This window comes from Macaca fascicularis, chromosome X, assembly GCF_037993035.2.
Source record: "Macaca fascicularis isolate 582-1 chromosome X, T2T-MFA8v1.1".
Taxonomy (NCBI): domain Eukaryota; kingdom Metazoa; phylum Chordata; class Mammalia; order Primates; family Cercopithecidae; genus Macaca; species Macaca fascicularis.
Window position 1 is genome coordinate 155583740 of NC_088395.1, and position 13695 is coordinate 155597434.

The following is a 13695-nucleotide window of genomic DNA, read 5'->3' on the forward strand; positions in this document are numbered from 1 at the left end:
CAAATATAGCTGTGATGGTGCTGTGATGCACTGCTCAGATCTCCCTTGAAGACCAAAAATTTTACTTCCCTAGCTGGCTTGAGAGCTGTTAGCTGTCGTGAGCCCTCATCAGAAAGTGTCTTAGAAAAAGATAGGCACCTCAGCCAAGATCATCCCCTGTCCTCAGGAAGCCCACATCAATGACTCAACTTGAAGGTATAAAGGTCCAGCCCCAGGCCGGGCGCGGTGGCTCAAGCCTGTAATCCCAGCACTTTGGGAGGCCGAGACGGGCGGATCACGAGGTCAGGAGATCGAGACCATCCTGGCGAACATGGTGAAACCCCGTCTCTACTAAAAAAAAAAAAAAATACAAAAAACTAGCCGGGCGAGGTGGCAGGTGCCTGTAGTCCCAGCTACTCGGGAGGCTGAGGCAGGAGAATGGCGTGAACCCGGGAGGCAGAGCTTGCAGTGAGCTGAGATCTGGCCACTGCACTCCAGCTCGGGAGAGAGAGCGAGACTCCGTCTCAAAAAAAAAAAAAAAAAAAAAAAAAAAAAAAAAAAGGTCCAGCCCCTTACCCCAACTTGGGACATCTCTGAAAGGCCATCTCAGCTTCAGAGCTCCCTGTGGGGTTAACTGAAACCTTATTTGAAACTGCCCACTTTCTCAGTCTGTTGAATTTTGATTTCTTCCCTCCCCTCCCCTTCCACAGGTGTTGATCCTAAGAGTACTCCCTAAGAAACTTCCTGCACATTACTCTCCATCTTAGTCGGCTTCCTTGGGAACCTGGCCTGCAGTAACTAACAGCTGGCAAAAAGCTGGGAGGAGGAGGAAGGCAGATGGCAGGAAATGTAGGCACATTAACTTAGGGTTAGCAATTTAGGATTGTGTCCTTTGCCCCGGCCTATCGCAAAAAATAAAATAAAATAAAATAAAAAAAGAAAAATCAATAGTTGTCCCCAGTTCATAGAAAGAGAAATACAGATTTAGGGATATTTAAGGATACAAAAGTAAACAATAGAAAACTTAAAAGTGGCAATAAATCTATATAGTAAAAGGAGAAGGGAAAATGGCAGGGAGAGATGAAACAAAATTTGTCATGAGTTGATAACCAATGAAGTTCATTGATGAACACCTGGGGTTTATTACACTATTTTCTGTAATCTTGTATAGGTTTGATCAATTTCCAAAATCCAAGGTTAAAAATATGTACATAAAAAGGGGAATGGATAAGTGATCTCATCTATCATAGGAAGAAGTCAGCAATGTCTAAGGTTGAAAACATTAGAAAGTTGATATAGCAGTAACATAGTATTTAGAAAGACAGGGACAATCTACTAGAAGAAATGAAAATAGAAATATTTAAAATGAGAACAGAAGAGGGAAGGTGCAGGGCAGAGGGCCTTTGCTTTGTGTGACATGTATTTTGGTCTTTTTTGACTTATATGTTAGTGTCCTCCCCCAAAAATTGTATGTCCTAACACCCAGTACCTCAGAATGTGATCTTATTTAGAAACAGGGTCTTTAACAGGGTAATCAAGTTAAAAGGAGGTAACTGGGTTGGGCCCTAATCCAATATGATTGGGGTCCTTATCAAAAGAAAAAATTTGGACACACACACAAACACACAGAGAGAAGACACTCATGTGAAGACAGTGGATTGAAGTGATACATCTACAAGCCAGTGGATGCCAACAATTGCCAGCAAACCACAAGCTAGGAAGAGGCAAGGAAGCATTCTTCTATAGGTTTCAGAGGGTGCATGGTCCTGCTGGCACTTTCATTTAAGACTTCCGGTCTCCAGAACTGTAAGACAATGCATTTCTGTTGTTCTAAGCCACATAATTTGTAGTACTTTGTTACAGCAGCCCTAGTAAACTAACACTACCTATAAACAATTCAAAATTTAACAAGATTGATGGGCTCAGCTGGGATAGAAAATTATATACACCACTTGGCACAATTGTGTGTGTTTGTTTTTGTTGTCTGTTTGCTCTGGTGTAAGCTTGAGGTTTTGCTGGGGCTCATAGCAGCAGAAAGACAAGAGTAGGAGCAAGTGGAGAGAGCCAGTAAGAGAGCAGTTCAGGTGGCTGACAGTGGTTAAGAAGACTAGTGGACTGGGGACAAAGAAAGATCTAGGAGATGGTTGAGGATGTAGAGAGGCAGCAAGGGTGTGAGAGTACTGGTTTTAGTCCCAGAATGAGATCCTGAAATTTAAGATTTCTGAGGTAAAACAGATCTGGTGATTTAAAGGTCAAGGATGTGGCCTTGAAGCTGGGAGGCTGAGGCGGGGAGGAAGAGACTGCTAGAGGTTAGAGATGAGGAAGAAGTCAAGGGTCTGTGAGTGGCACAAGCTGCTGATGAATACACTGCAGTCCCCCAGAATGACGACAGGACACAGGGTACCAAGGTCATCTGTGAGCCTGGTACCTGAGTCTTCAGTGAATGAGGGATAAGGGCCAATCAATGCTATGTAACAAATGACCACAAGCTTAGCGGCTGTAAACACCACTCATTTATCACCTCCTAGTTTCTGTGGGTCAGAAATCCAGGCACAGCTAAGCTGGGTCTTAAGTTCAGGATCTCAAAAGGTTGCACTGAAGGACTGCATTCTCACTTAAAGCTCAGGATTGTGGATAGCACAATCCACAGGTGCTTAAGTCCTTTATATAAGATGGTGCAGTATTTACATATAACATACACGCATCCTCCCATATACTTTACATTACCCCTAGATTACTTATAATTCCTAGTACAATGTAAGTGCCATGAAAATAGTTGTTACACTGCATTATTTATGAAATAATGACAAGGAAAAAAAGTCTGTACATGTTCACTACAGAGACAACCATCCATCTTTTTCAAATTCAACAGTTGGCTGAATCCACAGATGTGGAACACATTGATAAGGAGGCTGATTGTAGTACATTCTACCGTACGCAAGGGGTCACATACACTAGGGGGCAGGAAACTTGGGGGCCACCTAGAATGGCATCTACCACAAAAGAGCCCTATCTTGAGTCTCAATTCCAACAGATAACAGAAAATTTAGTCAATTCCACATTTTCCCAGTTACTTCAGGATTGTCTTACTAATTACCAATTATTGTTATCAAGTGATTTAGGATTGTCTCTTTTGCCCCAGCCTATCACCTAAAGTCTGTAAGGCTCTTAAATTCAGAGAGAGAGAGAGCAAGAGAGAAGAGAATCTGCTCGTTGTCAACGGCAACCTGTCCTTGCCAGCATCCACTCCAATGTACAATCCCATCCAGTGCTCAGAGATAGCATACCTTCATGCTGTCTTCCAATGTGGTGATGTCATTCTAACCTGGTTCCTAGCTGCACAGTCCATGCCATTTTCTATTGTGACATTTTTTGGAGGTGCGCTCTCCCTCTCACTCTCTCGGTCTCTCTCCCCCTCTCCCTCTCGCTCCCTCCCTCTTTCTCTTTCCCTCTTTCTCTCTCCCTCCCTCTCTTACCTCCTTGGAGGCACAGGAAAATTCAGCTGCTTTCTCATGCCACTTTAGTGTCACAGGAAGCAAAGGGGACTGCCCCAGATACTTCTGTAGCTAAGATATGTGGATTTGGTGTGAGAGGAGTTCTAGGACTCTGGACCTTCTCTTGCCTCCCCTCGCTCTTGGACTTCTACCCCCACCTTTGATCCTAACTCCAGGAGGAGGGGACAATGCACATTGGCAAACTGGTACATAGTCCCACACAGTGGTAGGATGAGGATTCAGGGGAGAATTCAAGATCTGTCTCTCATTCCAGATCCAGGGATCCTTGGATGGGCACTCCTCAAGGGCAGGCTCTGCCCAGTCCATTTACTACTTTTTCACCGGGGCTAGTACCTTCGTGGGGTTTCAACGGTTCGGGATGAGAACCATGATGAGAACTACCTGGATGAGGAAAGGGAATGTCCCAGGCTGTCCTCAGCCCAATGCCAGTGAGGGCTCTCTCCCCTGCAGAGTCACAGGCAGGGCCCTGGACTCTGTGGGCACATGAAATGGTGTTCCAAGGAGGAGCCTAACGTCAGCTGTGAATGTTACCCAAATACGCTGGGCACGGAGGGCACTGTTCCCAGAAGAGACTATCTCAAGGTGCGTGAGGCAATGTGCGAGAACTCTGCTCTAAATCTGAACTCTGGAGAGTACAGACTGTCATCCATAAGCATCTAGTTCCATAGCCAGGTCTGTGCTGCCCTGAGGACTGAGGTGCAGCAGTAGCAGCTCTAGGCTCCCTGGGGTTCCAGAGGAGTGAAAGTGAATGGCAACACAACCAGAATCTGATTCTGTTTTACTTCCCAGGAAGAAGTGAAGTCCCATGGAGCATGACAGGGCAGCCAAGGGGCTGGGCATCACAGAAGCCCTGACGTTTGCTGGGCTCCTACCCTGGGTCACACACTATGTCAAGAACTTCAGGAGCTGAGACATTCTCTCATGATGGAAGAGGTTAGTCCCAGTTCCATTTGCCTGTGGACATCTTGCATCATCCTCTGAACAATCTTTCCCTTGCTTCCTCTTCTTTCCAGTTCTCGTCCCACCCTCTTCCCTCTCTTCTTTTCTTTTTCTTCTCCCCTCAAGCCCAAGACTTTCCTGTCATGCCAGGCAATGATTCAGCCACTTCAGTTCTGGGTGGGTGGATAGGCAGGGCTTAGAGCAGGCAACCCTCGTGCTGTCAGAGCCAAAAAGTAGAGGAATTGTAAAAGCCTCCACCAGGGGTTGCCTAAGCTCTGGTGTTTTGCCCCCACTACTTTAAAGGCGATTCATTTAAAACAAAACAAAACAAAACAAAACAAAAAACAACCAACTTACTTTGTAAAGCATAAGCTTAAAATAAGAAAAACAGAAGTGCCTAACCAGATCTTTGGAAGTACTGCATTGCACTGTCACTGAGTGATGTATGACTGGCTCTCTTTCCGTTTGGACTGCATTCATCTGAATGGAATGGGTACATTGGTTACCTGCTTCTCTCCTGGCTTTTGCTGTTTCTCTTTGATCTAGAAAGGATTTATTCTTACTCTCCCAGATCTCTTTACAAAGAGCCTCAGGGAAGGGAAACAATGATGGCTGTTTGGGAATAAAGGGGGGCTCTCACAGTTGAAGTTTTCCCCATCTGGGCTTGGGTAAGGAGAAAGGCTTCTGGTCCCTCAGGCCTGTCAGTCGCATACCTGGGACCTGTCCCATAGTCATATAGACCTCAGGTTCTGACAAGAAGATATCTTGCAAAGCAGAGCCCACAGCTGGAATTCAAGGCAGAGCCCACTCCCTCTTGCCAGCAAAGCAGGACTGTCCCTTCTGAAGTAAGAGCCAGAAGACAAGATGGACTGGGAAACACTGCAAAGACATTGCTCCTCAGCCTTTGGTGACGTTCCTCCAAGGTCCCCTCTCATAGGTGTGTTATGAGACATACCTCAGGCATGAATGGATGCATCAACAAAAAGAATAGCTAAATACAGCCTGAAATATGACACCTTTAAGGGTACAAACAGAAGTGTAGGAGGAAGGATCTTCAAAGATATGCCAAATTACCATGACTTCAGATCAGTGCTTAGAAGTAGTCAGTAGTTTATGCCACACAAGTATAGTGAGAAGAGCAACCTTGCTGGGTGGGTGAGGAAAATCAGTCCTCTTTTCTATCATATGAGACTAATTATTAAAAGAATTTCAATTTTGTCTTTATTAAGACATGAGTTCCTTATGTATTACATGCTATCTTCTGCTTTTTATTTGAAGAAATGTGGCATTTGGGAAGCAGCAGATGTCCCCCCTGTGGAATCAGTATGAAATGATATTTTTGTAACATCATTAAAAAGTCTATCAAAACGGGAAACTTCTCTAACACTCTCTAAGTGACCGATAAAAACACTCAAGAGGAGGAAGGCTTATTAGCGGAGATTCCTGCTAAAGGGCAAGTGTATTCACATATGAAACACAGTTTTCAAAGTCCTCAGAGCCCACAGCTGGATTTCTTTCCATCGAATCTTGGAGCCTAAGCATTGCAGTTAAATCCTGGGCAGGAGCAAGGCCTTGAGGCCCACGGTCTTAACCCTTACTTTGTATCCCAATGCAGAAACCACCAGCTTGCCCCCAGCTGGCTGCCTGGTTCCCACCTTTCTGATTGATGGTGGCTAAGCAGTCACATGATAGGGCAGTCTAAAGAGGATAAACTCTGTTGCAGCAATGTCTCATGCCTGTAATCCCAGCAGGCAAGGGAGGGCGAGGCAGGTGGATCACCTGAGGTCAGGAATTCGAGACCAGCCTGACCAACATGGTGAAACTCCATCTCTACTAAATACAAAAAAATTAGCATGGCATGGTGGCAGGCACCTGTAATTCCAGCTACTTAGGAGGCTGAAGCAGGAGAACTACTTGAACCCGGGAGGCAGAGGTTGCAGTGAACCGAGATTGCGCCACTGAACTCCAGCCTGGGCAACAAGAGCGAAATTCTGTCTCAAAGAAAAAAAGAAAAAGTATGAACTCTGGAATCAGACAGGCCTTATTTCAACCCCAGCTCCTGTGTGACCCTGAGCCACTGCTAAACTTCCCTGGGCCCCATCAGGAAATGTGAATCCCACAAACAGCCAGCGGAGGGACCCACTTCCAGCCTCCAGTAAGTACTCAATCAACTGGGCCTTTATGAAGCAGGTTCTGCCTGCCTGACCAGAGGCTAGCTTGTGGAGTTCCAGATCCCAGCCTTCTCAGCCTGCTTCAGCTCCAGCCCAGTTGGGGCAAAGCTGCAGCAATTGCTGGCTCTCCTGAGCCCCACATGGCTCATATCATGGCTTGTGAACTTCAGAGAGATGCATAAGGGCCAGCGAAATATTTTCAGTTCTGAAGCCACAGCCTGTGCCATGTGGGGGTTTTCAGCCTGCACTGAGGTGATGCATCTGACTAGGCTCCAGGGCTTCGTGAGCATTTGCCTGAGGGCCCCATCTATGGCTACTATCATGCAGTGTAACTGGTTTTCAATATCAACAATGAGCTGCTTAAAGAATAAGTTCTCTTTCGAGACCAGCTGGCCAACATGGTGAAATCCCGTCTCTACTAAAAATACAAAAATTAGCCAGGCGTGGTGGTACAAGCTTGTAATCCCAGCTACTCAGGAGGCTGAGAAGGAAGAATCGCTTGAACCTCAGAGGCAGAGGTTGCAGTGAGCTGAGATCACACCACTGCACTCCAGACGGGGTTACCGAGTGAGACCCTGTCTAAAATAAAATAAAATAAAATAAAAATAAAATAAAGATTAAGTTCTCACTGGGATACAATTAGCACTCTTCATACCACCGTCAGTCCACAGTGCGGTCCAAAGTCAAACAAAAGACCCCAACCCCAGGAGTGTTTTGCTATTCTTTTCCAATAACATCTTTGTGGATCAAATTCATCCCAGACTTTTCAACTCATTGAATCCTCACTGCTGCCCGAGGGCTGTGCACTATTTTTCTCTCCAGAGTACCAATGCACAAACTGAGGCTTGAAGAGGGTCATTACTGGCCCAAGGTCTCATAGCCAACAGAGCTGGAATTTAGCCCCTGGCTTCTTAATCACTATGCAACACTGCCACAGGCCAGGGCACTGGGCTGGACTGCTAGGCCCTGTGCTTTAAGGGTAACCATGATCTGCTCTCATAGGCAACTAGAGCACATGGAAGGTCACAAGGCTGAGAGCAGGGGTGGATAGGCAAGAGTTTCCAGATCATAGGCTGTCAGAAAACCCCAATTTTACATGTGGGAAAAGTACATTTTACAATTCAGGGTCCAGATTAGTTCTAAGTTATTACTGTTAGCTACCAAGTCTGAGTGAGTAAGCCCTGAACACCACTGTCTAAAGGACTTTATGGTCCCACAATGCTGGGATGTGGGTTCTACCATCCTCATGTTACGTGATGAGAAAGTAGACATAAGCTGTCTAAGGTCACACAGCTAGTAAGTGACAAAGGCAGGACTCAAACCCAGTTTCAGCTAGTGAAAAGCCACCTCACTTATCCCCCTGTGCTCTACACAGATTTGGTGAAGAAGGAAATGATAGAATGTGTGACCACAATAAGCACCATGCTACAAGGAGATCCTGTGCTAACTATTTCAGCTTTGTGGCCAACTGTCCTAGGAAGGGCGCCCTCATGAGGTCAAGGCTGGAGAAAAAGCACATATCCAGGAACTCTAGCCCTCTGCAAGGCCTCAACAAATGGTGGCTCTTACTGGTGTTAGTATCACATATGCAGAGATAATTTTCAGAATTCAGAAAGGGGATGAGGTGTGTAGATCAGTTACACCTCTCAGAGTCTAGCAAACACGTTGACATTTAAACAGTGAGATGTATGAATACAAAATATGATAAATGAAGAAAATTCAGTATTTTATAAACAGTTTCGTATCATCCATTTTAGGTTTTACTACCAAGAGAATTTAGAGCAGGCCTGTGAAAAACGTTTTGCTTGCCAGAGCTTTATGGATTAGGGTTTTGTGAATAATAGATCATGGGTCTGTACTGCCCTAGGCATCAATTTCCACACAGATCAAAAAAGAGGCTTCCCGCCTTACAGATTCCTGGTACTGAAATAGCCCTCAATTTTCAAACCTGTCAGTTCACCCAAGTCGATTCTCACTGCCTCCCTATTGGCCCACAGCCACTACACATAATCCATGGATGGAATCTAAGTCCCCAAACAGGCCATATCCTGTAGGACCTTCAGGACTGGAAACCTACAGTCTCACAGCTCTTCTTCCTTCTCCCCAAGCTGGAGGCTTTTCCCTATCTGCCCATCTCCCATCTACAGGCTTCCAGGCTCAGGCCAGCATCCCCACACACTTATTCAAAAGGTCATTCCTGGGAAAACAGAAATGTGTCTTCACCACTATTAGTAATACTGTGCTTTATAGTTTACAGATCACTCCCACAGGAATCTCATCCCCCAGGAGATAGACTGAGAAGTTTTATTACTCCTGCAGGTGGATGGTTAATATTGTACCCATCTTCCGGATGAGATAATTATAACGTAGAGAGGTATAGTGACTTTCTGAGTCACACATCCATTGAATGATGGAGCCGGGTTCAATTCCAGGTTTATAACTACAAAGTTTGTGCTTCCTGCCCTGCTTGCCCTGTGGAGGACAGAAGCCTGACTATCTTTATCTGGGTAGCTTTCTCTCTCTCTCTCTCTCTCTCTCTCTCTCTCTCTCTCTCTCTCACACACACACACACACACACACACACACACACACACACACACCCCTTTCCTTTACAGGCAATGGACGAAATCTCATAGTTTACCAAAATCTCTAAAGCTCGCTTGCCAGCAATCCCCCAGTGGACTTGAACTGATGGTGCCAGGTTTGGGTCATGGGGTAACAGAAAAGCAGGCAACTCGATCAAAGCAGAGCCCCTCTTCCATCTGCTTTCCTTTCCATCATGAGGATGATTTTATCTCATCTGTCAGAGTGACCACTGCCTTTCATGGAGATGGCAGGAGGCAAGTTGCTAAAGAACCTGACAAAGACTTAGAGAAGCCTAGAAACTCGGTCCCAGAGACCATCCCTCCTCTACCTCCACACAGAAACACACACACACACCTATACTCACACACACTCCCAACAGATTGGGAGCCTACATCTCCCAGGCAGTTTCCACAGCAAAACTGTGCTGAGAGCCCATGTCTCCCAACTCCCAGGACAGACTCAGACATAGAAGCCAAATTCTTCTTGCAGCCACATAAAGGCTGTGGTGATAAAAGACAGATGTTTGGCGAGACACAGCATGAAGCAAATATATCCTTTAACCAGGTTCTGGCCTTACCCTTTGCAGAAAGATGTGGAAACAAATAATCATTTGATTACGAGAATTGGCTTTGTGGGTTCTAAGGTGGGAAGTGGTGGGAGGAAGCCAAGAACAGGGAAGTGCAACAGTGACACTTAGACCCTTCTTCCCTTCTCATAGGTAAAGTACTCTGTTGATTCTGTTTTGTCCATGTATCCCTCAAGCAGGGGTTGATATCTGAGTCCTCACCATTTTCTTAGGCGGGCTTGTAAGTGTCCAAACAGCAGGTGCCCACAGGGCATGAGACAGCTAGGGACAGGTAGACGTGTCGAAGCTTGTCCTTGGAGTCTATCCCACTTGGCCCCTAATACATGCCATGTCAAGCTCTAGTTCTCCTTCCCATTCCAAGGATTCCTTATCCTTTGGACCCTTTTCTTTCTCCTGGCCAAGTCACTTCTCTCCCACCTCTCCCTGCTTCCCCAAGGTCTGGGCTTATCTGGTCTCTTGCAGGAGCAATTTCAAGAGCAGGCATCAGAGACTTTTGGTGTTGGGTCAGCAGTTTCCTTCAATTTTTTTTTTTTTTTTTTTTTTGTCATAGTGGGGGCTGGAGGCATGATATTCAGGATAAAAGTAAGAGCAACATGTTGGGGAAGAATACACAGTAAAACAACCAGATCAAGTCTTCATGTGTGACCCTCCAAGAGTCCTCCCACAAGGGCAGCTTTGTAACCTCCAGAAGAAGATAGCCTCTTCTATCTTAGGTCTTCTATCCTAACAAATAGGGGCCACATAGGCTCAAAGTAAAGGGATGAAGAAAGAACTATCACACAAACAGAAAACAAAAAAAAAACAGCAGGGGTTGTTATTCTAATATTAGATAAAACAGACTTTAAACCAGCAACAGTAAAAAAAGACAAAGAAGGGCATTATATAATGATAAATTATATAAGTCCTCAATTCAAGAAGACTTAACTATCTATACATATGAACCCAACACAGAGCATACGGATTCATAAAACAAGTACTTCTAGACCTACAAAAAGATTTAGACAGCTACACAATAATAGTGGGGGAGTTTGACACCTCACTGACAGCATTGAACAGATCATTGAAGCAGAAAACTAACAAAGAGATTCTGGACTTAAATTTGACACAAACAATTGGATCTAATGGACATCTACAGAATACTCTACCCAACCACCATAGAATATCTATTTTTTCATCTGTACATACTCTAAGATTTATCACATGATCAGCCATAAAGCAAGTCAATAATTCAAAAAAACTGAAATCATATGAAGCAGGTTCTTGGACCACAGTGAAACAAAAATAGAAATCAAAATCAAGAGAAACTCTCAAAACCACACAATTACCTGGAAACCAAACTTGCTCCTGAATGACTTTTGTGTAAAAAATGAAATTAAAGCAGAAATCAAAAAAATTACTTTAAATAAATGAAAACAGAGATACAACATACCAAAATCTCTGGGCTGCAGCAAAAGCAGTGTTAGGAGGAACGTTTATAGCACTAAATGCTTACATCAAGAAAACAGAAAGATCTCAAATTAACAATCTAATATTGCAGCTAGAGGAACTAGAAAAACAAGAACAAACTAACCCCAAAGCTAGAAGAAAAGAAATAACTAAAATCAGAACAGAACTAAATGTAATTGAGGCTCAAAATCCGGACAAAGAATCAATGAAACAAAAAGTTTATTATTTGAAAAGATAAACAAGATTAATAGTCTGCCAGCTAGATTAACAAACAAAAAAAGAAAAGATTCAAATAAGTACAATCAGACATAACAAAGGTGACATTATAACTAATCCCACAGAAATACAAAAGATCCTCAGAAAAGATTCTTTTTTTTTTCAATAGAGACAGGGTCTCACTATGTTGCCCAGGCTGGTCTCAAACTCAAGCAATCCACCTGCCTCAGTGTTGCAAAGTGCTGGGATTACAGACATGAGACACCGTGCCCAGCTGTTCAGAGATTATTAAGAACACCTCACTGAACACAAACTAGAAAATCTAGAGGAAATGGATAAATTCCTAGAAACAGAGGAAATGGATAAATTCCTAGGAACAGAGGAAATGGATAAATTCCTAGGAATAGAGGAAATGGATAAATTCCTAGAAAAACACAACCACACAAGATTAAATCAGTAAGAAATTAAAAGCCTACACAGACCAATAACAAGTTATAACATTGAATTCGTAATGTAAAGAAACCTACCAAGGCTGGGCACAATGACTCACGCCTGTAATCTTAGCACTTTGGGAGGTCAAGGCGGGCAGATAAGTTGAGCTCAGGAGTTCATGACCAGCCTGGGCAACATAGTGAGACCCTGTCTCTACTAAAAAGACAAAAAAATAGCCAGGCATTGTGGTGTACACCTGTGGTCCCAGTTACTCGGGAGGCTGAGGTGGGAGGATGGCTTGAGGCTGTGAGGCAGAGGTTTGCACTACTGCACCTCAGCCTGGGTGACAAGTGAGACCCTGTCAGAAAACAAACAAACAAACAAAACAAACAAAACCTACCAACAAAAAAAGTACTGGACCAAATACATTCACAACCAAATTCTACCAGACATATATAAAACAGAGCTGGTATTCATCCTACTAAAACTATTCCAAAAAATTGAGAGAGACTCCTCTTTAACTCATTCTACAAAACCAGCATCATCCTGATACCAAAATCTGGCAAAGTCATGAAAGAAAAAAAAAAGAAGGCCGGGCACAATGGCTTATGCCTGTAATCCCAGCTACTTGGGAGACTAAGGCATGAGAATCGCTTGAACCCAGGATGCAGAGGTTGCAGTGAGCCAAGATTGCACCTTGCGCTACTGCACTCCAGCCTGGGTGACAGAGTGAGACTCTGTATCAAAAAAAAAAAAAAAAAAAAAAAAAGAAAAGAAAAAGAAAAGAAAGGAGAGAGAGAGAGAAAAGAAAGAGACAGAGAGAGAAAGAAAGAAAGAAAGAAAGAAAGAAAGAAAGAGAGAAAGAGAAAGAAAGAAAGAGAGAAAGAAAGAGAAAAGAAAAGAAAAAGAAAACTACAAGCCAATATCCCTAAAGAACATAGACACAAATACCCTCAGAAAAAAAAAAAACTAGCAAACTGAATCCAGCAGCACATCAAAAAATTAATTGCCCATAATCAAGTAGGCTTTATTCCTGGGATGCAAGATTGGTTCCACATACACGAATCAATAACTGTGATTCACCACATAAACAGAAGTAAAAGCAAAAACCATTATCATCTCACCAGATGTAGAAAAAGCTTTTGATAAAAATCCACCATCTCTTCATGATGGGCAAAAGCTGAAAGCATTCCCCTTAAGAACTGGAACAAGACAACGACACCCACTCTCACCACTCCTATTCAACATAGTACTGGTAGTCCTAGCCAGCAATCAGGCAAGATAAAGAAATTAAAGGCATCTAATTAGGAAAAGAAGGGCCAGAATGGCCAGGTGTGGTGACTCATGCCTGTAATCCCAGCACTTCGGGAGGCCGAGGTGGGAGGATCACCTGAGATCAGGAGTTCATGATCACCCAGGCCAACATGGCGAAATCTAAAAATTAGCTGGGCATGGTGGTGGGTACCTGTAATCCCAGCTACTCTGGAGGCTAAGGCAGGAGAACTGCTTGAACCCAGGAGGCAGAGGCTGCAGTGAGCCGAGATCGTACCACTGCACTCTAGCCTGGGCGACAGAGCGAGACTCCATCTCAAAAACAAAAAAACAAAACAAAAGGAAAAGAAATCACATTGTCTCTCTTTGTTGATGATTCTATGCCTAGACTCAGCCAAAAGGCACCTAGAACTGAAAGTGATTTCAGTAAAGTTTCAGCATACAAAATCAACATACAAAAATCAGTAGCATTTTTATACACCAAAAATGTTCAAGCTGGGAGCCAAATCATGAACACAATCTCATTTATAATAGCCACAAAAAATTAAAATAC